The following is a 26669-nucleotide window of genomic DNA, read 5'->3' as shown; positions in this document are numbered from 1 at the left end:
AATAAACATAAGCTACAGTAAATTCTCATGTAAAACATTAAAAACCTAGAACACATATCATCCTCTAGTTGACAGATAAAAATTATTGGAATAGGAGCCAGGAGTTTGGCCTAGTGGTAGAATGCTTGCGTAGCATGCACAAAGACCCAGGTTCGATTCCTTGGTACCACATATATAGAAAAAAGCCGAAAGTAGTGCTGTGGCTCAAGTGGTACAGCTTTGGCCTTGAGAAAGTCCAAGGACAGTGTTCAGGCCCTGAGTCCAAACCCCAGGACTGGCAAAAAAAAAAAAATAGGGCTGGTTGTAGGTTCGATCTCTAGTATCTAAAAGGAAAATTTAAAAAAAAAAAGTTGAAACAAATTTCAAACAAAAAACTATTCCAATATTTATTTATCTGCCTGTTCTGGCTTGAACTCAGGGCCTAACCACTGTCCTTAGGCTTTCTCAAGGCTAGAGCTCTACCACTTAAGCAGTAGAACCATTTCTGGCCTTTTCTATGTATATGGTACTGAGGAATCAAACCCGGGACTTTGTGCATGCTAGGCAAGCATTCTGCCACTAGGCCAAACTACCGGATCTTCGAATTTTGTTTATTGATTGATTTATTGATTTTGTGGGTCATGGGGCTTGAACTAGGCCTAGGTACTATCCCTGAGCTCTACAGCTCAAGGCTACTGCCCTACCCCTGAGAAAAGCCCTCTTTCTTCTTTTCTAGAGATAAAGATAAGAGTTTCGGGTCCTTTTGTGCCAGGGTTGGCTTTGAACCTTGATCCTCGATCTCAGCCTCCTGAATAGCTAGGATTACAGGCATTGTGCCACCATGCCCAGCCTTGAATAATTTTTTGATCAGTCTTTTACTTACCATTGAAACTTAGTTATAAAACTAAAAGTTTTTAAGAAATTTGCTTTTTCCCTAACCACTTTAAAAATGCTATACTTTTTTTAATACCTTTCTAAGTGGGATTTCTATTTTAACCTTTTACTTATTCTTTTTAACCTTCTCCCATAGAAATTGTAAAGTATGGAGAATATGATGACTAATACAATCACAGATTACATGACTGATAAAATGCTGTATAATGATATTACTAGAATAATTGGGCTTCAGTGCAAAAAAAGAAAATCTAAAGCTTTTGCTGATAAAGCAATGTTCTTTGCAGGTAAATTTGTCTATATTTTGTTGACGTTACATTTTTAGCTAGAATAGCAGTTATTGTCATAGTACTTAACCTAAGAAAATCAGAAATTTTCCATTCACAATTTTCCAAAGTTTTCTAGAAAGGCGTCATTATTCACTCAAATGAAAATAACATCCAAGTACAGATTTTCTTAAGTACTAGTGAATGAGTATGTATTTTTAGCATAAGTTTCCTATATTTCTATGTTGGCAAGGAAAAATAATGTCATTTGACCCAAAATGTATCTTATAAATGTTTTTCATTCTATGTTCCAATTTAGAATTCAATACCAAGAAAAAACATTAGTACAAATGTAGATCTAATCCAGTATGAAGCATGTGCTTCCAGCTTACAGGTCTGGAATATTCTTCTAGTCCCTAACTTCTAAATATCCATCACTACCAGTATATTACACATAAATTTACAGAATCTATTTACAACAAATATTTACTGAGCAGATCTATCTGCCAAAAAACAGAGAGGTGAAAAAAAAGTGAAAATAAAAACCTAGCCATGTGAAGTTTACTCTTTTTTTTTTTTTTTTTTTTGCCAGTCCTGGGGTTTGAACTCAGGGCCTGAACACTGACCTTGGCCTTTCCTCAAGGCTAGTGTTTTACCACTTGAGTAACAGCACCACTTCCAGCTTTTCTATGTATGTGGTACTGAGGAATCGAACATGGGTCTTTGTGCATGCTCAACAAGCACTCTACTGCTAGTCAGAACCCGCGACCTCACGCTTACATTCTTATAAAGTTCAGGGGTTATTCCTTTGCAAATCAAAAGGGAAAAAAATGAAGATCTCTCCAACCAATGTGCATACTTTAACAACAAAAGCAGTCCTGATCTACCCACTAATTATGGGTTAAAAGATCTAATAAAATAGGGAGAGGGGCGGGGTAGTGACTGAGTGGTACAGTGTCCAAATATGAAACCTAAGTTAAAACTCCAGTAATAAAGATTCAATATCTCATATTACTTTCTATTTAAGCCATATATAGTAGATTTTTTTAGTTTCATTATTTATATTAAAAAAAAACAACACAGTTCTTTTTATTTTTTTATTTTTTATTTTTTTAACCAGTCTGGGGGCTTAAACTTAGGATCTAGACACTGTTCTTAGACATTTTCTTAGACATTTTTTGCTCAAGACTAGCACTCTGCGATTTGAGCCACAGCACCACTTCTGGCTTTTTCTGTGTATGTGGTTCTGGGAAATCAGACCCAAGGCTTCATGCACACTATCACTAGGCCGCGATTCCAGCCCAGGTCTTATTTTTTGTCCCTTCAAATAAGTATAGTCTTTAAATGTTTATTTCACTATGCCTCTCATAAATTACAAGATATCAGATTACCTATTACCAGCCACAGGCTTTCCAGAATAATCCAATCTAACATCTTCAGTATCTTTATATGGAGATTTTCCCTTTCCAATTTCATGATTCTCTAGACTCATAAAAAGTGCCTCTTTTCCCATTCATGAATTTTGCTTTCAAATGTAGTTTTCTCTAAAACTAAATAATGAACTTGGAGATATCTTAGAAGTCATAGGAACACACAATAAAAATTATTTAATCGAAGACATCACATCATTTGAAATATGATATGAAAATCAATGTTAATAAATTCTTTAATAAAAAAATGATTTAACAATAGCTATCACAAGGGGCCGGGAGTGTGACCTAGTGGTAGAGTGCTTGCCTAGCATGCAGGAAGTCCTGGGTTTGATTCCTCAGTATCACATACACAGAAAAGGCTAGAAGTGGTGCTGCAGCTCAAGTGATAGAGTGTTAGCCTTGAGCACAGAGAGGCTCAGGGACACTGCCCAGTGCCCTGAGTTCAAGCCCCAAGACTGGCCAAAAAAAAAAATAAAAACAAAAAACTATCACAAGATAGACACAGTTTTCAGTTCTTGATTGTTATTAGAAAGCAACCACTATCTATTATAAATCTTGTCAGTTGTAGTTTGGAAACTACAAACATTTTGAGGGTCATTATGATCTTTAATCAGTGTTATACCTTTTATAGGCATAGCTTAAAAACATCAAATGATGAAAATTGTGGTACCTGATTGTAAGTCCAATAAAATCAAACCTAGAGGAAACAATGAAGTTTCATAAGCATATTTTATGATTATATGTCAATTTAAAAGAAATTAATTTACTAATCTAAATCATAAATAAGGGGGAGCAGCTCAAGCTCATATAGCAGGTAATTTAATCTCCAAAGCCTGTCTTTCCTCCTTTCTCTGTCTAATGTCTCCAGCAAGCCTGCAGAAACCCAACTTCCATAAGAGAAACTATGAAGGTACATATTCCCATTGTGAATTTTGATGATCTATTTCTCTGGGATTTATTGCCTAAAAAGAACATTTCTAATAAGGGATAATGAGGGGAGTAGTATAATGGAGACTTGGCTCACATGGTAGCAGTTTTTACTAGGCAAGCTTGGACCCTGGGTACAAACCCCAAAATGTAAAAAACAAAACAAAAAGGGAATTATCACCTGCAAGCTTACAACTTTTTTTTTTTTTTTTTTTTTTTGCCAGTCCTGGGCTTGAGCTCAGGCCTGAGCACTGTCCTTGGACTTTCTCAAGGCTCTACCACTTGAGCCTCAGCACCACTTCCAGCTTTTTCTATATATGTGGTACCAAGGAATCGAACCCGGGTCTTTGTGCATGCTAGGCAAGCACTTTAACCACTAGGCCAGACTCCTGGCCCCAAGCTTACAACTTTTAATGAAAGCCTTTAATATGTTTGTCTTTTATTAATAATGTCACTTCTAAAAACTAATTCTAGAAAGATCATCAAAAATGCATAGGAAACTTTACTTGCACAGAGGTTCACTGCACTATTATTTCTATAAGCAAAGTAGTACATTAGCTAAAGAACAAAATGAAGTAATAAAAAATCATAATATATTCACAAAATGAAATATCCATCAAGTTAAAGGAAAATATATTATTGGTTAATATACTAAACCCTAACCACATTTTGTGTGTGCGCGTGTGTGTGTGTGTGTGTGTGTGTGTGTGTGTGTGTGTGTGTGTGTGTACGCTGAGCCTACAACTTGAACTCAAGGGCCTGAACACTGTCCTTGAGCTTTTATGCTCAAGACTCTACTACTTGAGCCACAGCTCTACTTCTGGAGATAAAAGAGAGTTGGAAATTTCCCTAATTTATAGCTGGCTTCAAACCAAGAGCCTCAGATCTCAGCCTCAGTTGAGACTTTATAGGCATGATCCACTAGCCTCTTATGTTTTACATAAGAAAAGGGAGAGCAGGGTAGTAGGGAAGGAAAAGTGGGAGAGAAATGAGGGAGGGGGGACCACTCTAGTGGTAGAGTGCTTACCTAGCATACATGAAGAACCACGTTAAATTCCTTGGTACCACACATATAGAAAAAGCCAGAAGTGGTGCTGTGCCTCAAGTGGCAGAGCACTAGCCTTGAGAAAGCCCAAGGATAGTGCTCAGGCCCTGAGCTCAAGCCCCAGGACTGCCCCCCCCCCAAAATAAAGTGGGACGGAGGTAACAGTATTAGAGAAGAAATGTACTCACTATCCTACTATGTAACTATAACCCCTCTGTACATCACCCTGACAATTAAATTTTAAAAAGAAAAGGGAAAACAATATTTATAATCTTTTTCCACTTATTAGAAATCAGATTTAAAGGCAGAGACTAAATCCTGAAGGACATACTCAAATTATCAAGGTACTTAATCACAGAGTACCTCAGTCTCTCTATGATAAAGTAGCTCCAGTTGTTCATGTATGCAACAAAGATGGCAAAATATCTTGGGTTAGCGTGTGAATTTTCTGTTAAAGAAGAAAAGTACTTAAATAGTCTTTGACTACTGCAAGTAGATCCAACAAATTTTATTAGTTATATCACATTTGCTCACAAACAAACTTACTATTTCCCACAACAGTAATGAAGAAATGGTATTTGTCAAAACCCTTACCACCTAGAGATTGTCACTATTAAATCATAGCTTAATTAAATCTAGGATAACTTTGTTCAGATCTTTAAATACTTTAATCAAAGATGAACATTAAACTTTTCATAAATTGGAATTATTGTGTATAATTTCTAGATGTGGGCCCAGGAGCTTGGCCTAGTGGTAGAGTGCTTGCCTAGCATGCACGAAGACCAGGGTTCAATTCCTCGGTACCACATACATAGAAAAAAGCCAGAAATGGTGCTGAGGCTCAAGTAGAGCTCTAACCTTGAGAAAGTCCAAGGACAGTGCTCAGGCCCTGAGCCCAAGCCCACGACTGGCAAAATAATAATAATAACTTCTAGATGTGAAAACATCATTTTATAAAGATATTATTGTCATTTAATCATTCAGCTAATATTAAGCATCAGGTTCAATTATCTGCTGTTATATATAATATCTTTTGGGGGGGGGGTAGGTCATGGGGCTTAAACTCAGCCTAGGCGCTGTCCCTGAGCTCTCCAGGTCAAGGTTACAGTCCTACTCCTGGGTCTGGGCATTATCCCTGAGCTCTTCAGCCCAAGGCTACCACCCTACCCTAGAGCCAAGCCCCAGTTCCCATTTTCTAGAGGTTAATTGGAAATAAGAGTCTCAGGTCTCCTTTTGTGCCCCAGCTGGCTTTGAACCTTGATCTCAACCTCCTTAGTTGCTAGGATTACAGGCATGAGCCACCACCCAGCAATATAATAATATCTTGATTGAGAATCTTCATACATGGCTTTGATTTTTCCCTGAAGAACAGTATGGAAATATTACAGCTATCTCAAATGGTATGATAATGCAGAAAAATACACTGAAGGCAAGCACCAGTAGTTGTAATCCTAGATCTGAGGCTCATTGTTCAATGCCAGCCAGGGAAATCTATGAAACTCTTATCTCTAAGCACCAAATAGCCAGAAGTAGAGCTGTGGCTCAAGTTACAGAGCTCAATCCTAGACAGAAAGAGACAAAGGACAGCATATAGGCCCCAAGTTAAAGAAATGTATATATGTACAGGTGCAACATTATGACAAAGTAAAGGTACCAATAAAATCATGAGCGCAGGAAAAGGAATAAGCATAGAAAAGAACTTGATGAATGTTTAGGCTGAAGAGTGGAAATCTATCTACTATTCTCTCCCTTAAATATTTTGCAAACTATGTTAGTGGGGAAAATCATTTTAACATATATTTTTAGAAGTACACTTAATGTTTAAAATAACTTCAAGACAATTATGATTTAGCACACAACATAACAATTCAATGATTATCAAAAGAAATAATATAACCCAAAATGTTTAAGCCAAAATTAAAAGTGAAGCAAACAATACAGCATTCAGAACCTTTCAATTACCCTTGCCAGTAATTCCCACAGATAAAAATATACTACAATGCATTTTTCCAAACCACAGCTTCAGCATACCAGGCTGGTTCTCCAAGACAATATTAGTATTTACACTGTACAAGAATACAATTATGCCTCTGTATGTGCCCACATGAATATTTGATAAGTCATTTTATTATGTGGCAACATAAAATAATCCAAATTCTCTAGGTGTCTAATCTCATCTTGGTACCAAATTAGACACATCATAAACAATACTTTCAGATTAACAGAGCCACCAAAATGTTTTATTTGTGCCTTGAGGTATGCAAATAACATCAGTATGTTTCAGGTGTACTGAGAAGAGCAGTTGCTCAGTTGCAGTACAAAGGAAACAGTCATCAGTCTGAGTGGAGGAAAGGAACTGACCAAGCTTCACTGGAGTAGTGTTCACTGCCTTTCTTACCAGAAACTTAACTAGAAGACCACAAACGGCTTCTTCCTGAGCTCAGACTCAAGAGACAGCACTGTTTGATTGTGCCCAAAGTGCAGGGTTCCAGAACTGGACTCTACCACTACCCTGGAAGTTGTGCAACAGCTCCTGGCTCGAACTCAGAAGTGGTTCTCTTGCTGTGGCCTCTTCCCCATATTTATGAAAGAAAGTGCAGGTGAGATTTATAGATAGTGTTGACAATTCCTTCACTGTACAATAACTTGTAGAGGATAACAGCCATTCATTTAGATCATTCTCTACATAGAAAACAACACATTTCAAAGTTAGTCACAAAACATTACAAATCAATGTGGTCACCACAGATGCCATATAGAAGGTCACAAAGCATTTCCTTTTTAGTACACACCCAGTCTTTCACCCCATAAAAAAGCTCTATTTTTCACAGCATCTATCTTATTACTTTCACTTTTAACCCAAACAAATGTGTAACTTTTGTAAATGTTCGACTTTACAAATAGAAAAATACAAAAAAAAAAAAAAACTGAACTAAGAAATACTACAACCTGGATTATTTTACATTTTAAGAGAAGCCATTATTTACATGGCGATATATGAGATGAAGCTCTCAAATACAATTATAACATCACTCTGCTCTCATACTGATTCTGAATTTCAAAACAAAAATATTTATAGAAACAATAAATGGCCCAGGTGACTCACACCTGTAATCCTAGCTACTCAGGAGGCTGAGATCCGAGATCACAGTTCAAAGCCAGCCTAAGCACAAAGTCCATGAAATTCTTATTTCCAACTAACCACCAGAAAAGCAGAAATAGTGCTAGACTCAATGTGGTAGAGCACTGTCTTGAGCTGAAGAGCGCAGGGACAGTTCCTAGGCCCAGAGTTGAAGCTCCACAACCAACCAAAAAAACTAAAACACACACACACACACACACACACACACACACACACACACACACACACACACACACATACACACACACACACACACACACACACACACATAGATGTAACTTATAAAAGTGAAAATAGGAAGGGAAAGAGAAATCATGTTTTGACCAACAAGTCACTGAAAAGTTCTTCCCCCACTCCCCTCTCCCTGCTTGAATTCAAGGCCTAACATGGACTGAAAGTTCTTATTTTATATTTACTTTAGACTATACCCAATCTTTTTCTGTAAGGTCTAAAAATTCAATGAAAGCCTTCATAAAGCAAAACAACAGTCCCATTAGTCAAACTGAAAACATGCTTACCAATACCATTATTAACAGTTTAAACATGTGATAATTCAGTTGGCTGCAAAATTTCAGGCCAGCTGCTATTACATTATAAGGAGGACCTGACAAAGTACAAAAGGGATCAATTCTGTAGTTTTAAATGAAAATTCACTCAAATCACCCTGGTTCTCCTGAGCCACAGGATGCCCTTTTGCTTTGTTCTCACTCTATTTTGAGAACTATTTGGTCTCTATCTCAGTGAGTGCAGTACAGTTCTGGGTCATCTGAATAAACCTTTTGAATGCTACTTCCTGTCCAAGGCCCAATTTTTAGGTTATGCACCTCTTTTCAAGAAGTTGAAATCATCTAAATCATATTAGGTTAGACATAAATATTTACAGGGAGAATTATTCGAGTAAAGCCAAAAGGTGAAAACTATTCTTTTAAAGCTTTCTAGAAACTTAATACCATGTACAGAAACATAAATGAAAACAGCCTAATTAAATATAAAGTCCTACTCTACATAGAGAAGCACATAAATAATAAATATAAGAATCCATATCACCGGGTGTGGTGCCTCACACCACCTGAGTAATCCTAGCTACTCAGAAGGCTGTGATCTAAGGGACTTGGTTCAAAGCCTGCCCGAGCACTAAAAAACAAGAATGTGAGACTCTTATCTCCAATTAATCACTAGAGAAAATGGGAAGTGGGGCTGTGGCTCAAGGGTAGGGCAGTAGCCTTGAGCTGAAGAGCTTAGGGACAGCACCCTGACCCAGAGTTCAAGCCCCATGACCCACAAAAAAAAAAAAAAAAGAGTCCATATCCTAAGGAATGTGGGGCGGGACCACCTAGCACTGAGATCATACCCCACCTAAACCACCCCAGGAACAAGAGTGTGGAAAAGTTCCAAAATGGTACAAACATGATTATCACCAAAAAAAAAAAACAATGGCTTATCCTTTAATATACAAGGCTTCTTCATTAATGCTATTGTCTACTTGAAGCTATAATTCTCCATATGACTTAAAATAGGAAAGAAATGAAGTTTGGAGAGGGCAACTTAAGGAACTGACTAATTTTTCCAGCCTCATCATGTTTCTTTAACATCACTACTAGTTACATAAATCCTACACAGAATGCAATATTTTACTCAAGACAACTTTATCTTTTAAAATCTGTATTAATCATGAGTAATGTGGAAGATTTTTTATTTTATAGACTCTGCATTTTATAAATAAAAAATTTAATCACTCTAAATGTATTATAACCAAAGACCACAGTACCAAATGATAATTTAATTCTTACCTCTAAATACTTTATGATTCAAGATAACTTTTAAAGCCTGCACAGTGGCACATGCCTGTAATCCTTGAGAGGCTGAGATCTAAGGATCTTGGTTCAAAGCCAGCCTGGACACTAAAGTCTATGAGACTCTTATCTCCAATTAACCACCATAAAACTGGAAGTGGTGCTGTGGCTCAAGGAATAGGGCAGTAGCCTTAAGCTGAAGAGCTCAGGGATAGTGCCCAGGCCGAGAGTTCAAATCCCACAATTGACCAAGGGAAAAAAAAAGATAATTTTTAAAACAAACTCATATTCCACAAACTATTTACTTACTTATTTACTGAGGTGTATGTAGTACTCAGGAATGGAACACAGGGCTTCATGCATGCTAGGTGGGCACTCTTACCACTAAGCAATACCCCCAGGCCAAAAACTTCCTTTTTGAATAGGCTTAAAAGTTTAGTATCTACCACATTTCAGATAGAACAAGTAAATTCCACTCAGTATAGACCCAAATGTATTAGTCACCCAATCTTTTTATTATCAGTGACTACAAAAGTAATCACTTAACTCAAGAGGTAATTCAAATAAACTAAAAGATTTATGTTTGAAAATTACATATGTTGAAAACTATAACATAAAAAATTCACCACTTGCTTATAATTTCAGAGAAATTACCCTTCAAGGGGTAGGGTGGTAGCCTTGAGCTGAAGAGCTCAGGGACAGCGCCCAGAGCCGAGTTCCAGTCCCACAACCAACCAAAAAAAAAAACAAAGAAAGAAAGGAAAAGAGAAGAAATTACCTTCCAAGTAAAAAACAATATAACAGACCTACACTGTAGCAGATCCAATAAGACAAAGTGATTTTAACTTCAATTGAAGAAAGCAAGAAAAAAAAGAGGAGTCAAAGAAAGAGGAATTTTTTGTTTGTTTGCATTTTTTTTGTGTGTATCAATCCTTGGGCCAGAACTTCGCTATTATGCTCAAGGCTTGCATTCCACCACATGAGCCAAGGTCCACTTTCAGCTGTTTGGTGGCTAACTGAAGATAAGAGTCTGATGGCCTTTCCTATGTGGGCTGGCTTTGAACCTTGATCCTCAGGTCTCAACCTCCTGCGTAGCTATGATTAGACATGAGCCAATGACGCCTGGCAGACAAGGGATTTTCCAGTAAGGTGAGTGTACCAGGGTTGGGCATGTGGCTTAGGCATAAAATGTTTGCCTAGCATGCTCTGAATCCAATTCCCAGCATCACAGAGGGTTAAAAAAAAAAAAGTACTTAAGATCAGTCTGCAAACTATATACAATTGCACCTTTCTCTTCACAACAGATATATAACACTTAAGGGTTAGAACCAAGTACGAAAATATTTAACAAGGGGCTGGGAGTTTAGCCTAGTGGTAGTGTTCTTGCCTAGCATGCACAAATACCCGGGTTCGATTCCTCAGCACACATACATAGAAAAAAGCTGGAAGTGGTGTTGAGGCTCAAGTGGTAGAGCCCTAGCCTTGAAAAAGTCCAAAGACAGTGCTCAGGCCCTGAGCTCAAGCCTGGGATTGGCAAAAAAAAATAAAATAAAATAAAACCTTTAACAAATACACAGACTATGACACTAAAACTAGAAACATGACAAAACATAGTGAAGTAGGCAGTTAGTCCACCAGATGCCTCAAATAAGTGAAGTATACATTTCAATAATTCTCCACATTCTTTGGTCATTATCTGCCACCACGGGAATTGAATATTTTATGCTCGAAATATACTATTACTTCAAGTCATAAGAATTCTCTAATAGTCCATAGAAGCATACTTTTGTCCAAAAAAATGTAGTCTTATGTATTACTTGATATGCACTGACTGCTTCAAAAGGTAAGCTCTATCTAACTCCAAATAAGGTCAGCCTTTGGTAATTCTAAACAAAAAGTCTGTCAAAACTGTACTTGAGATTCTTTTTTTTTTTGGCCAGTCCTGGGCTTGAGCTCAGGGCCTGAGCACTGTCCTTGGGCTTTCTCAAGGCTAGAGCTCTACCACTTGAGCCTCAGCACCACTTCCGGCTTTTTTCTATATGTGGTACCGAGGATTCCAACCCGGGTCTTCATGCATACTAGGCAAGCACTTCAATCACGAGGCCAAACTCTCGGCCCCCAGTTCTTGAGATTCTTTTACAAGAAATTCTTATGCCTGATCTCCTCTAGTTTCATGTAATGCCACAAACTGCAATCTCTCTCAGCTCTTAAATTCTTGGTATTTCAAATTAATATATGTTTTTAATATAACAAAGACTATAATGAATCTTAAGACTGACATATCAATAAATGAAAATAAGAAAAAAAGTCATCTGAGTGAAGAAATAGGATTGAGCCTTCGGGAAATTAAAAAAAAAAAAAGAAAGTAGAGGGAAGGAGTCTGAGAACAGAGATGTCACGGTGGAAGGTGGGAATTTGAGAATGAGCTAGGAGAAGGCAAACAATCCATTGCCTAAAGCAAGATAATCTCACCAAGAGGTAAACCTTAAAAAAGAAAAAAAACAACAAAAAAAAACCAACCTTTTAAAAAAATCTTCCATAGGGCCGGGAGTTTGGCCTAGTGGTAGAGTGCTTGCCTAGTACGCACGAAGACCCGGGTTCGATTCCTCAGCACCACATAAGTAGCAAAAAAAAGCCAGAATTGATACTGTGGCTCAAGTGGTAGAGCCCTATCCTTGAGAAAATCCAGGGACAGTGCTCAAGCTCTGAGCTCAAGCCCACGACTGGCAAAAAAAAAAAAAAAAAAAAAATCTTCCATTACAGATAATGACCTCATTCTTTCTCTGTGAAGGAACTAGCATAACGTTTTGGAAAGGAAGTAATATAGGAACAAATCTGTGATTTCTAAGGTAACTTTGGAAGCAGATTAGATGAGATGGTGTTGAGGGGAGCAGAGAGTGTTAAGGGGAGCAAGGACTGGCGCCATCCAGAATGCCTACGAGAGTTCCCCTACCCCATTGTGGAAGGTCGACAATGGTACAGCCCAGCCACCTTGACCTCCCCACCCCCCCAATGAGGAGGGATATGTGGTATAGCCCAGCCACCTTTGCCTTTCTAGGGAGGGGCAACCTTGACCTTCTCCCCACCCTCATGAGGAGGGATATCCACTTGGGTGGGGAGGGGCCCGGCTTTGTGTGGAGACCTTTCCAATTTGCGAGCCAATTCCAACTAAGGTGATAGGTAAATTCGAACACTGGACTGTGACCCTATTGGCTACCTGCGTGTGGCCGGAGCTGGCAATGGCCCTCTGTGTATGTGACTATCCCTTTGGCCACCTGTGTGACCAGGTTCAACTGCATGGGTTTTGCCCTTAAAAACCCTGCGTGAGAGCCACTCGGGGTCACAGTGTCAGCTCCCGGGTCTGCACTGTGTCCCTGGCTGGTCAGTTCACCATCTACTTCCCCGATAAATTCACCTTTTTATATGAGACTGTCTGTGTTTGGTGGACTCTGGTGGGACGTGGAATCCCCTCCTCTTGACCCCATAACAATGGGATCAATGTTTTTAAAATCTAGGTAGTTCACAGTAAGTTTCTGAAATAAGGCAATGAGTATGAAAATATGAGGGACGAGTCAGGCCTTGGTGGCTCATGCCTATTTCCTCCTCAGAAGGCCTCTGAGACCAGCTGATCACAGTTTGAAGCCATCCCAGGCAGGAAAGTCCTGGAAATTCTTATCTCCAATAAACTACTCATAAAAAGCCGGAAGTAAAGCTGTGGCTCAAGAGGTAGAGTGTCAGCCTTGAGCAAAAGAAGCTCAGGGACAGCTCCCAGGCCACAAGTTGAAGCCCAGGGAAACGCATGTACTCACACACACACACACTCATGCTCACACTCACACACTCACAGAGAAGAATTAGTAAAGACCTGAAGTAGACTGAAAAGAATTTCACACTTGAACACACCTGCTAACCATGTACTTCCTTTCATGGATCACCATGGGTGGAGATGGGGTCTCACTGTGTAGAGCCAGGCCTCTTAGGCCCTCAACTATATAGCCCAGACTAGCCTGGCATTAGAGGTCCTCCCCACTCAGCCTCCCAAATATAGATGGTTGAAGTAAATCAGTTGACATTAACATTCCTTCTTCACTCCTCTCCTTACCAGCCAGTCAAACTGGCCTTCTCATCTCCTTTCCTGCCTTGGCATCCTTCCACAGATTCTACACCACAAAAGGTCACTTCAGTGTCTCAAGTAGGAAAATGTTCATGTGATTACATGACGAGAAGAACATAAAAACAGCAATAACTTGGATATGTGGGACATATTTACAGAAATTCAGAATAGATCTAAGTTATTCAAGTAGCATCATCAAATACAGATTTTAACAGGTACCTTAGCAACTGCTTTTGCTGAAATGCACTGACTACAAACCTGATCTCCAAAAGCAAGAGGAAGGTTAAGCATGTCTGCATCCATTTGATCTTTGCTGAGTCTCTTTCCTAAAAGCACCTTGAGTTCCAGCAAGGGAAAGACTAATCACTGCCACAAATGTATACTAATTGCCTCCCTACAGAAAAGAAACTCCCAAACCCTAGCCCACTTGCCATTAGTGTTCCAGGCTTTATCCACACAAAACTCCTAGATGTTGTGAACATAGATGCATGCAGAGACAAGTATCTTATCATGTCAGCATATCTAAATCTTTAGACTTGACCCCCCCCAAAAAAAATCTTAAATGTGATCAACTCTCTAGACCCAACTACTATACTGATTACCAACTAATACAAAGAACATATGAAAATACCTCACAGGAATGTGATTAGAAAAATTCTTAACTGTAAGACAATGACCCCATCTATTCATCAAATAAATTTTGAGGGGAGAAGAAGGGGGAAGAGGTACTGTAACCTATCCAGGAGGCTGAGATCTGAGGACCTTAGTTCCAAGCCAGCCAGAGCGGAAAAATCCATGAGACTCTTTTTGGGGGGGGATCAGTACTGGGTCTTGAACTCAGGGCTTGAGCACTGTCTTTGAGCTTTCTCAAGGCTGGAGCTCTACCACTTGAGCCACCCATAGCACTACTTCTAGCTTTTTTTCCTATGTATGTGGTACCAAGGAATCAAAACTGGGTCTTCGTGCATGCTAGGCAGGCACTCTACCACTAGGCCAAACTCCCAGCCCCCTGAGACTCTTATCTCCAATAAACTAGGCAGAAAAAGGCAGCTCAAGTAGTAGAGTGCTAGCCTTGAGTACAGAGCGGCTCAGGGACAGAGCCCATGTCCTGAGTTCAAGCCCCCAGGACTGGCAAAAAAAAAAAAGTTACTCTCTTTGGGAAAGCTAATCAGTTTGACTAGATTGGGAGATACCTAGATCAGTAAAGCTTGTCCTTAAGGGTCTTTACAGAGATGAATGGTATGTGGGACAGCCACAGAGGGGCACATCCATCTTGAATGTGGGCATCACTGTCAAATAGAAACAAAACGAAGAGAGACAAAGTCCCCTAATCCCTTCACTGCAGATTCATTGTCCCTCTATTTTTTATACTTTTTAGGAGAGCAACTCCCTGCTCTCTCCCTCCAGTCCTTAGTCCATTTCTACTAGGATGTTTCTACTCTGCCAGAGGCCTAAAAGCAATAGACTAAAACCTGTGAAAACCATGAGCCAAACTACATCTTTCCTCCTTTAAGATGATTTTTTCCCACATATTCTATCACGACATTTCTATATTTGTCCTTACTTCCATATTTCTATATTTTATTATTAGTATTGCAAACTATACCCATAATGTAATATGTAAAGAATGTTCTGAAGTCACTAAAAACCTGTCACTGGATGCTAGCGAGGTTGTGGAGAGAAAGGAACCCTACAACACTGCTGGTAGGAACATAAACTAGTTCAGCCACTCTGGAAAGCAGTGTAGAGGTTTCTTAAAGAACTGAAAATAGACCTTCCCTACAATCCGCCATACCACTCCTGGGCATCTATCCTGAACATCAGGACCCAAGATATGATAAGGACACCTGCTCAGCTATGTTCATCTCTGCACTATTCACAATAGCCAGGCAATGGAAACAATCCAGATGCCCTACTGCAGATGAATGGATACAGAAAATGTGGTATATATAGACAATGGAATTCTACATAGCCAACAGACAAGATATAATAATGGCATTTGCAGCGAAATGGATGAATCTAGAGCAAATCATGTTGAGTGAGACAAGTCAAGACCAAAGGAACAAAAGGTGTATGGTACCCTTAATATGTGCCTATTAGATCCAAACGGTACAAGAGCAAGGACTCAAAAGTTGCATACCCAGGGCCGGGAGTTTGGCCTAGTGGTAGAGTGCTTGCCTAGCATGCACAAAGCCCTGGGTTCGATTCCTCGGGACCACATACATACAAAAAAGCTGGAAAGGTGCTGAGGCTCAAGTGGTAGAGCTCTAGCATTGAGAAAGTCCAAGGATAATACTCAGGCCCTTGAGCCCAGGACTGGCAAAAAAAAAAAAAAAGTTGCATACCCAATGGTATGGACATGGTATTGGAAATATAAACACAACTACATTGACATAAAAACTTATGACTCTATAGACATGTTTTATTACATAGATTATTATGTATCTATGACATACAAACCCTCAGCCTAATTTTGATTATGTTCTAAAATCTAAGTGCCAGTGATTGTATATAGAGATTCCCTTCTTGAATACCTGTTTGTAAAACATGTCATTTGAAATATGATGTAAAAATCAATGTTAATAAATTCTTTAATTAAAAAAAAACCTGTCACTGACACTTAGATATGATTTCTTTTTTAAAAAAATTATTAGCAAAATAATAATGATGTTGATAATACAAGTATACATAAATAAAAGTATAATTTGTATGGACAGAGAACTAGAAAAGAGGGAAGGCAATGCAAAACAACATTTTAAAATTTGTAATTATTTTTTAAGTGTATTCTTACCACTTAGAAAGGGATGTTGAGGCACAGAGTTTGTAGAAAAGACAACAAATTCGAAAAGGATCCATCTAGAAACCTTTTCAACCAGGAGCTTAATTCTTTACAGGTACTCAAGTGGGCACACAGGAGCAAAGGAGTGATTCTCCATGGATGAAGCAGAATATGGTATGTTGAAGGCTGAAAGGCAGAAAAAAAAAAGGAATATGGTTAATAATACCCAAGCATAAAACAAATGTTTGTAACATTATGGTGGCTGCCATCATATATGTCTGTGGGTGTAGCTAATAAAATTAGTATTCTAATTCACAATTCAGTCAAGAACTCACTTATAAAAAATACATCAGGGACCCTCCCTACGATCCCGCCATACTACTTCTGGGCATCTACCCTGAACATCATAACCCAAGATATGATAAGGACACCTGCTCAGCTATGTTCATCTCTGCACTATTCACAATTGCCAGGTGATGGAAACTATCCAGATGCCCTACTGCAGATGAATGGATACACAAAGTGTGGTATATATAGACAATGGAATTCTACATAGCCAACAGACAAGATAAAATAATGGCATTTGCAGGGAAGTGGATGAATCTAGAGCAAATCATGTTGAGTGAGACAAGTCAAGACCAAAGGAACAAAAGGTACAGGGTATCATTAATATGTGGCTATTAAACCCAAACAGTACAAGAGCAAGGACTCACAAGTTGCATACCCACTGGTATGGACATGGTATTGGAAATATAAACACAACTACATTGACATAAAAACTTATGACTCTATAGACATAATGTTTTATTACATAGATTATTATGTATCTATGACATACAAACCCTTAGCCTAATTTTGATTATGTTCTAAAATCTAAGTGCCAGTGATTGTATATAGAGATTCCCTTCTTGAATACCTGTTTGTTAAACATGTCATTTGAAATATGATATAAAAATCAATGTTAATAAATTCTTTAATAAAAAATATTTTTTCATCCCCTCCCCCCCAAAAAAGTGGTGCTGTGGCTAAAGGGGTAGGGCGGTAGACTTGAGCTGAATAGCTCAGGGACAACAGCCCAGGTCCAGAGTTCAAATCCCATAACCAACAAAAAAAAAAAAAAGATAAATGCTGGGACTGGGAGCGTGGCCCACTGATAGTGTGCTAGCCTAGCATGCATGAAGCCCTGGGTTGGATTCTTTGGTACCACATATACAGAAAAAGCCAGAAGTGGTGCTGTGGCTCAAGTGGTAGCCTTGAGAAAGCCGAAGGACAGTGTACAGGCCCTGAGTTCAAGCTACAGGACTGGGGGGAAAAAAAGGAAAATGCTTTGCTTCTATGGTTAAAAGACAAGCTATCCTAAAAACATTATATTAAAAAAAGCTTGACTATGTATAAAAAGATCAGTGAACTATAAACATACATTTACTCATAAAATATTTAAGGTATGTATTTTTACTCCAAATTTTAAACCAATTTTCTGTTTAAACAACTCAATTTTCAGTCTAGAATAGACAACCAATGTTGAGTAGAAGAGTTCTTGAGTTATTTGTATAAAAGACTAGCATGGTTATATATTCTTATTCCATACCACACTCTATAAAATGCTGATCAACCCACTGAATCCCCTCTGACAGAGGCTGAGACTTTTCTACCCTCCAGATTACAGGCATGCTCCAGCCTAATCTCATAAACAGGAAGAGGCCACCAATATCAGTCACAGCCAAATTCCTCCCTCCTATGAAGGAGGCTTCATTTGTGAAAATATTTTTCACAAGGATGTCTAAACATCCTCTGTTTTCAAAGCTAAAGCTAAACCACACCTGACCTATAAATCAGGTAACTATTATGAGGTCTTCCTTACACTCATGCTCCAGATACCCTCCATATTCTCTTGTGATGACACAGTGATGCCTCTTGTTTCTTGTGTCTTTCAACTTAATCCTCAATTACCAGTCACTGCAACACTGAAATGTAAAAGATCACCATAAAAAAATTTTAAGTAGTCTTTCTATCTAGTCTGTGCTTCCACTCTAGGTTCTCCATTGCATCTCAGATATTGCTTCCGAACATATAATCCGGATCGCAAAACTCCCTCTTGGGTAATTCAGTCCCATCCAGGCCTACAGAAAAAATAAAAACTGAGCTCATGCTGCTGGGAGTCAGAAGGGAAGAGAAACAACCACTTAGTCCACATCCCTAAGGTTATTTAGACTTCCATCTGTTGTAAATACATCTTATTCGTTCCTACACCCTGATCTACCTGCTAGCTTTCTGCTAACCTGTATGTCTTCCCTTTTTTACTGTGTATTAAAATCTTTATAAAATTGCTTTTGAAGTAGAAAATCACCTACCCACTCAAGAGCTTCAGGTCTCTCAACTGCAAAATGAGAACACCCTCCAGGGTTGTTAGGTTCACAAAGATTATGAAGTGCTGAGCATCTCAAGTATTTTTAAGTGTAAACTCAGAACAATAGCTGGCAAGTATCATTCAACAAATGCTGTTACTGTTGTTCATTCAACACAATGAGTACCCAATAAATATTTCTAAATAGACATAACAATAGAAAATGTCTTTTCCAGCTACACTGTGCTCTTTGCTCTACAGGCAAGAGTTTGAAGTCTGACACCTCTGATAAAATTTTCATGTTTTAGTAATCTCACATACATCCATAATGTAAGAACAGCAAATCACTACATCATCATTTAATTACTTGAGTCAATAATATTTACCCAAAAGGGTAATATTTTTTTTTCCTCAACTAAGTAACATGCAATTTACCCTCTTAAGTATTTTAAGTGCACATTTAAAAAGTCACATTGGGCCCGGAGTTTGGCCTAGTGGTACAGTGCTTGCCTAGCATGCAGGAAGACCCGGGTTCGATTCCTCTGTTCCACATACACAGAAATCCTTCATTATCCCCACCCCATCCACTCTGCCCAGCCCCCAGAGCCACCCTTCCACTATGAGTTGTAACCACTTAGGTTCTTCATTTAACTGAAATCCCTGATTATCGGCCCTTAATTTGTGTTAATTATGATGTCCTCAAGACTCATCCATATTGCTGCTCTTTAAAACTATACAAGGTCTAGGCACCAGTGGCTCACACCTATAATCTTAGCTACTAAAGGGCCTGAGATCTGAGGATCACGGTTCAAAGCCAGCTTAAGCAGCGAAGTCCATGAGACTCTTATCTCCAATAAACTACTTAGAAAAAGCCAGAAGTGACACTGTGGCTCAAGAGGTAGAGCGCTAGCCTTGAGCACAAAGAGGCTCCGAGACAGTGCCCAGACCCTAAGTTCAAACTCCAGGACCAGCAAAACACACACACACACACACACACACACACACACACACACACACACACAGACACCCTAGCTGAGATATGCTATATAGCACTATAATTCCGATTAACTCAAATTACAGAAAGAGAAAAGGTAATAAAATGCACTGATCACCTGGCTTGGTGCCAGGTATTCCGCTATGTACATTCCATGACGTACCACTTAATGAAGTCCATACAATTCTAAGGAGGTAACTACCATTACTCTCATAGTTCCATAGACCATCTTATTTCCACTTTGTTTGCTGACATAGGCTTGTTTGCGATTATCTATTTAACTTCATATTGTCTCTCTCCCCAACAAAATGCAAGCACCTAAAATCACTGTATCCTCAAATAAGCCCTCAGACAGCAGTACAAGGGCAGATAGGGGCATTATAAAACAAATCAGGTTTCAAGGGGAATGTGGACCATGTACCAATTACAAGTAGATGCATGAGCCCATCTTGAGGCTTGAACTCAGGGCCTATGTGTTATCCCTGAGTTTTGTTTGCTTAAGGCTAGTGCTCTACCACTTAAACTACTTTCACCTTTTTAGTGGTTAATTAGAGATAAGAGTCTCAAGGACATTATTGCCTAAGCTAGCTTCTAACCATAAATCTCATATCTTAGCCTCCTGAGTATCCAGGACTTACATACATGAGCCACTGGAGGTGGCATGAAGAGTTACTTTCTTTTTTTAATTTTTTTTTTATTATAAGAAGGGTTACTTTCTTACAACCCAAACATTTTCTAGTCACCAGCTATTCTAAGACTCTGGCTCACATGTAAATTTCTTAGATGCCCAGGAAATGAGAGGCTTCCTTACTGCTAAAAACATATAGAGACAGGGTTGTTCTGTCTTGTGGAATGGGACAAAGATAGAAAACAAAGTCCTGAAAAATTCAATAGTTCAAGATGGCTGATCTTTAGGGAGCTCAAATCTATTGTAATGTCCTCATCTTGTATGAATTGCAGTTTTGGATTTTTTACTTATTTATTTATTTTGAGGAGGGACAGTATTAGGGTTTGAACTCAGGGCCTCATGCTTACAGGGCAAGTACTTGAGCCTTGACTGAAGACCTTTCAGCTTTGTTTGTCAGACAGGGTCTCTCATGCTTCTGCCAGAGCTAGTCTTGAAACATGAGATGCCTCCCAAGCAGCTGGGATTTCAAGCATGTGCCATCACACTCAGATGGACTTTTTTACATAAATTCATGTATATTTACATGAATTTACAATGGGAGAAGAGAGGTTAGGTTGTACATGTACTCTACTTCTTAAATATGTTCTCCTATAATATTAACTACATTTACATTTCATCTTCATTGCACATGTAACAAAAATATTCCTACCATCTTGTATTAATCATTTTCTCCCTTAAAATTGTTAATATAAATCTTATTGTATAGGTGATGTACAAAAGGGTTACAGTTATATAAGTAATGAGTACATTTCTTTTTGAACAGTGTTATTCCGCTCAGTTTCTCCCACTTGTCCCCTCATTCCCCTCCCTTAAAGTTAGTTGAAAGTTATATTTCAAGAGATTATTAAAATATTTATATACACATATATTTCCTTTTTTTTTTTTTTTTGCCCGTCCTGGGCTTGAGCTCAGGGCCTGTGCACTGTCCTTGGACTTTCTCAAGGCTAGAGCTCTACCACTTGAGCCTCAGCACCATTTCTGGCTTTTATCTATGTATGTGGTACCGAGGAATCGAACCCGGGTCTTCATGCATATTAGGCAAGCACTTTAACCACTAGGCCAAACTCCCGGCCCATATATTTCTAACTTCATTTCCTTCAGCTGTACTTTTCCACAAATTGTGGCAACTACTTCCACAATCAGAGGAATTTAAAATGTCATGAGAAATTAGGTTTTTTCCCAAATATTTTCCCTGAATAAATCTCTGTTCAACAAAAGTCTACACTTCTCATTAACTTTTTGTTTTCATAAAATAATTTCGTTTGATCACAGTACAAAAACTGTTAGCCATAAAAGGAGTACGGTGTTCACAAAGTAATTTTATCTTCACTGGTGTAACAAGAAGTCAGTGGTTTCCTTTCTGTGGAAAACAATAGGCCTTGGGAAACACATTCCCTGTTAAATGTCTTTTGCACTGTACATACACAATTGGTTCAACTTCCTAATAATCACCATTTACCAGAAATGGGAAAGATAAAAATCTGTCAGATACACAATGAGCTTGAGCAAGCCAAAAGGAGAAAAACAAAAATGACAAAGGCTCCTCAAAAATGGTGGGGCTGTCAATACTCTCAACCCACCACTATAGCCAAACCATTTTTAAAAGCTGAGAATAGCAGTTTCAAGGTAATAATCTCTCACCTTTCCCCCTTCCTTAGGGATCAGCACGAAAATATATACTATCTTTTCTAAATTAAGGAGAAAAACTAAAGACTTTCCTCCCTTCTTTATCAAAACATTCCTCTCCTCCTCTGCTCTGTGATAAAAGCCCTCCCCAACAGTGCTGTTTATTATGGCCTTGCTTCTCTTCTGCATCTCATTCTGTCTTCAATCCATCTGAAGACTCCCTATCTCTGCACTCCACAGGACTCCCTGTCAATGTTCCCAAGGCCTTCTGCTTCCGGGCCTCAGGTCATTGGAGCATTTGTTGGCATTCCCAAGGCCTTCCAGGCCTCACAAAATCCTAAGGTCAATATTAGTCCTCACCTTCACTGACTCACCTTCATTGACTTCCCATTTTGAAACACTTGCATTTCAAAATGCCACGGATTTTCCTGACACTTTTTCTCCCCCTCATGAACTGTTTTCCTGCTTCTCTTCAAACCACTAATCTTGAAAGTTCAACCCCCCCACCTGGATATCTAAAAGACCTCAAACTAAATATTAACAAAGCCAATCTGCCTCTCCGGAGCTCTGCACCTCTGTAAATACATCAGCATTGTCCTGACTGCTAGGGCCAAGTACCTCACACGCACATTCGTTTCCTTTTTTTTCCTCACAGCCGCCACAACAGTTTCATCAACCAGTTTGTCAACCCTGTCTTCAAAATACTAGTGGTCTCAAATCTGCCTCTTTTTTTTGGCGGGGGGAAGGCAATCATGGGGCTTGAACTGGGAGCTTGAGCACTGTCCTTGGGTTTTCTCAAAGCTAGCACTGTACCACTTGAGCCATGATACCACTTCTGGTTTTTCCGCTGTACGTGGTATCAAGAACTTGAGCCCAGGGCTTCATGCATGCTAGGCAAGCACAATCTACCACTAGGCCACACTCCTGGCCCTCAAATCTGATCTCGTCTCTTCACATCTTCCACTACCACTTAAAAATCATCATCACCTCTGTCCCAATTAAAGGGACTTAAATGATAATCCTGTATCTATTCATTCTCAACTCTCCACAGTAACCAAAATGATCTTTTTCTCAGTGGTCCAAATTTATGAGGCTTATTTGCATATGAGGTAATATGTCCTCAGCTCCTTCCTTACATCCAGACCGTGGAAACAACCCTCAGGGAGGTCTTTTCATCACTCCATCTAAGATTACTGATGGCCACTCGTTTGCCAAGTGTACCTTTTCCTCACAGAGCTTAGTATCCACTTGCTTCACCTCCCTGTCTAAACATCAGCTCTGGGAAGGAAGTGGCTACCTTCTTCACGTTTATCATCCTCCATCTCCTTGCCACAAGAATGCACTAAACATTGGTTGATCAAGTAAAGGCTGCCCATTATAATAAATAAGCACTAGGGGAAAAGATCAATAGTCTTGCAAACAGTTTGTGTAATAAAATGAATCTTGACAATGTCATAAATGATTTCCATTTGCAGTACTTTGTATATAGTGATGCAGAATGATAGGAAGGATGTCCTCAACAGAGAAAGTGAATATATTCTTGCATCTTTTCTCACATTCATGTTGTAACTGATGTCTCCAGAAAATAACAGGTTTTAATTTCTTTCCTTTCTTCCTGTTAATTCCTCAATCAATCAATCTACGTTCAGGTGACAAGAGGATTCACCTTTGATCCAGTTTTCCTTAGACAATTTCATAGAAAAAACTCAAGCATTGTTAGAAATTAAAGGAGTAGACGACATACTACACACCTGAAATTCTGAGTTTGCACAAAAATATCTTAAGGAATAAGGAGGAAAAAGAGAAGCAATCTGTCATAACATCAGCCATTATCCATTGTGGTGGAGATCCTTCTGCTAGTCCACACCAAAGCAAGACCCAGAAGAAATTACATGGTCAAATTCATTAGCTAAATAGAGGCTGCCATCCGCAGTGAACAAACTCCATTTATCCCTTGAGAAAAAGTAAAAGTGAATACAAGATCTGTCACAGCCAAGCAACTTTTCTGAATTCCAATGAAAATGACCAACATATGAAAGACAGAATCTTTTTCTCTTTCCTAAGATAGCTGCTCTTTGTTTCTAAGGGATGGAATCATGGTAAGACTTAGGAAAGGAGGGCTTACAAACCAGGACTGGAGATACGTGGACACTTGCTCTCAAAAACTGCCAATGAACCCAGCATATGATAAGGACACCTGCTCAGCTATGCACTATTCACAATAGCCAGGCGATGGAAACAATCCAGATGCCCTACTGCAGATGAATGGATACAGAAAATGTGGTATATATAGACAATGGAATTCTACATAGCCAACAGATAAGATAAAACAATGGCATTTGCAGGGAAATGGATGAATCTAGAGCAAAGCATGTTGAGTGAAACAAGTCAAGACCAAAGGAACAAAAGGTGCATGGTATCCTTAATATGTGACTATTAGATCCAAACAGTACAAGAGCGAGGACTCAATATTTGCTTACCCAATGCTATGGGAATAATATTGGAAATATAAACACAACTACATAGACATAAAAACTTATGACTCTATAGACATGTTTTATTACATAGATTAATATGTATCTATGACATTCAAACCCTCAGCCTAATTTTGATTATTTTCTAAAAACTAAGTGCCAGTGATTGTATATAGAGATTTCCTTCTTGCATACTTGTTTGTTAAACATGTCATTTGAAATATGATGTAAAAATCAATGTTAATAAATTCTTTAATTAAAAAAAAACTGCCAATGAAGGAGCTAGGAGTTTGGTCTAGTGGTAGAGTGTTTGCCTAGCATGCATGAAGACCGGTGGGCCAGAAGTGATGCTGTGATTGACTCAAATGGCAGAATGCTACCTTTGAAGAAAAAGCCCAAGGACAGTGCTCAGGCACTGAGTTCAAGCCTCAGGACTGGCAACAACAAAAAAAAAAAAAGCTAGGGGCCGGGAGTTTGGCCTAGTGGTTAAAGTGCTTGCCTAGCATGCATGAAGACCCGGGTTCGATTCCTCGGTACCACATACATAGAAAAAAGTCGGAAGTGGTGCTGAGGCTCAAGTGGTAGAGCTCTAGCCTTGAGAAAGTCCAAGGACAGTGCTCAGGCCCTGAGCTCAAGCCCAGGACTGGCAAAAAAAAAAAAAATGCTAGTGACACTGTATTAGTGACAAATTATACTTACTTTGGCACAGGTGATCCCCATTCACAAAGGCTTGGCTTATGGTTTCTCACCTTTATGCTATATGAGAGCAACATAAGTTCTGTAGAAACCATTCTTTGCATTTTGATCTATGCCCTGTCAGGTGATAAGCAGCATCTATCATCCTCTCGAAAGGCTGGGCAGTCACAGAAAGCTGCAGCAAGCATTTGATCAGCCACACCATGACAAGGACATGCAACCCATAGTCCCATCTAGCTGTGTGCCAGCACTGTTCAGAATTATAGGCATTCAATAAGTTACATGAGATAATCAATATTCAACACTTTATTATAAAGTAAGCTTTGTGTCAGACAATGTTATCCAGCGCGAGGCTAATGTAAGTGTTCTGATCGTGTTCAAGTTTGGCTAAGCTATGTTTGCTAATTAATAAGCTACAATATTTACATTAAGTACATTTCTAACTTCCTATTATTTTCAATTATGATGGAGTTTAGGAGGCCTATGTATCAAGAAACATCAAAAACCAATACACTGTTCAAACAAGATTGCCTTATGTTGCAATCCTTCCAATTATCAGTGGCTAAAAACATGATTTATATCTCACTTTCATCAAGTCCATGTCTTTCATGCTAAGTTGTTTTTCCTTAAAACTCTTCTACTGATTGCTAGGACAACTGCTAGGGATACAGATCCAGAGCTATTTTCTTCCTCTTTCTAAATAATGTTATTTTTGTCCTCAAGGTAGGCACAGTTGTGTGACTTGTGTTGCCCAAAAAAAAAAAAGTGATACAATGATCCCTAAACTTCCAGCAAAAGCATTTACTTGGGGTGGGAGACACTGATCATGAAAACCACACACAAGTAGGAGCAGACCATTTGTGAAACCTCTTTATACTTTCTCAATTTTTCTATGAACCTGAAACTGCTCTGGATAACCTAGTTTTCCAAAAAATTAATGGAAAGTTTTTCACTGGAGACTAAATGGAAGGTCTTGTGCTTGCAAGGCAGGTAGCACTGCTACCTGAGCCCAGCTCCAGCCCTTTATTCTGCTGGTTATTTGTTGAAACAAGATCTTGTTTTTTGCTCCAGTGTTTACCAGACCTTGAGAACACCTATTTTAGGCTTTCTGTCATAGCCACCATGCACATCTTCTTCACTGGGATGGATGCTTGTCGACTTTTCTGCCCAGGCTGGCCTGGAACCTCAATCTTCCCAATCTAAACTTACCACATAGCTGGGATTACACACATAAATCACTGCATGTGGCATGACCCCAATTTTTTAATCCTCATTTGGTTTAACCAATCTACAAATGTGCAATCTAGCTGATAATGACCTGGAAGTGTTTCCTCTTCGGATGACTTCAAGGACACCACAGAGCTAAAGCCTGCCTCAGATGGCTGGCCAATGTCTTCTCCATTTTCTTTACTGTTCTTATTTTTCATCATGCCTCATTCCTGAATGTCTTTTCTCTATACTTGAACTTGCCCCGT

General features: G+C 39.0%; 1 protein-coding gene across 1 annotated transcript in view; it reads right to left on the bottom strand.

Moving 5' to 3' along the window:
* The window catches only part of Fryl (FRY like transcription coactivator), a 219448-nt gene that overhangs the window by 165168 nt on the left and 27611 nt on the right, over nt 1-26669 (bottom strand). Inside the window, exon 2 of the mRNA XM_090343158.1 lies at nt 16385-16558. The gene's annotated coding sequence lies outside the window, so the exon portion shown is untranslated. The remainder of the gene's footprint in view (nt 1-16384; nt 16559-26669) is intronic.

This window comes from Megascapheus bottae, chromosome 13, assembly GCF_031878675.1.
Source record: "Megascapheus bottae isolate mThoBot1 chromosome 13, mThoBot2.hap1, whole genome shotgun sequence".
Taxonomy (NCBI): Eukaryota; Metazoa; Chordata; class Mammalia; order Rodentia; family Geomyidae; genus Megascapheus; species Megascapheus bottae.
The sequence above is the reverse complement of the archived record's forward strand: the minus strand, read 5'-3'. Positions and strand labels throughout refer to the sequence as shown.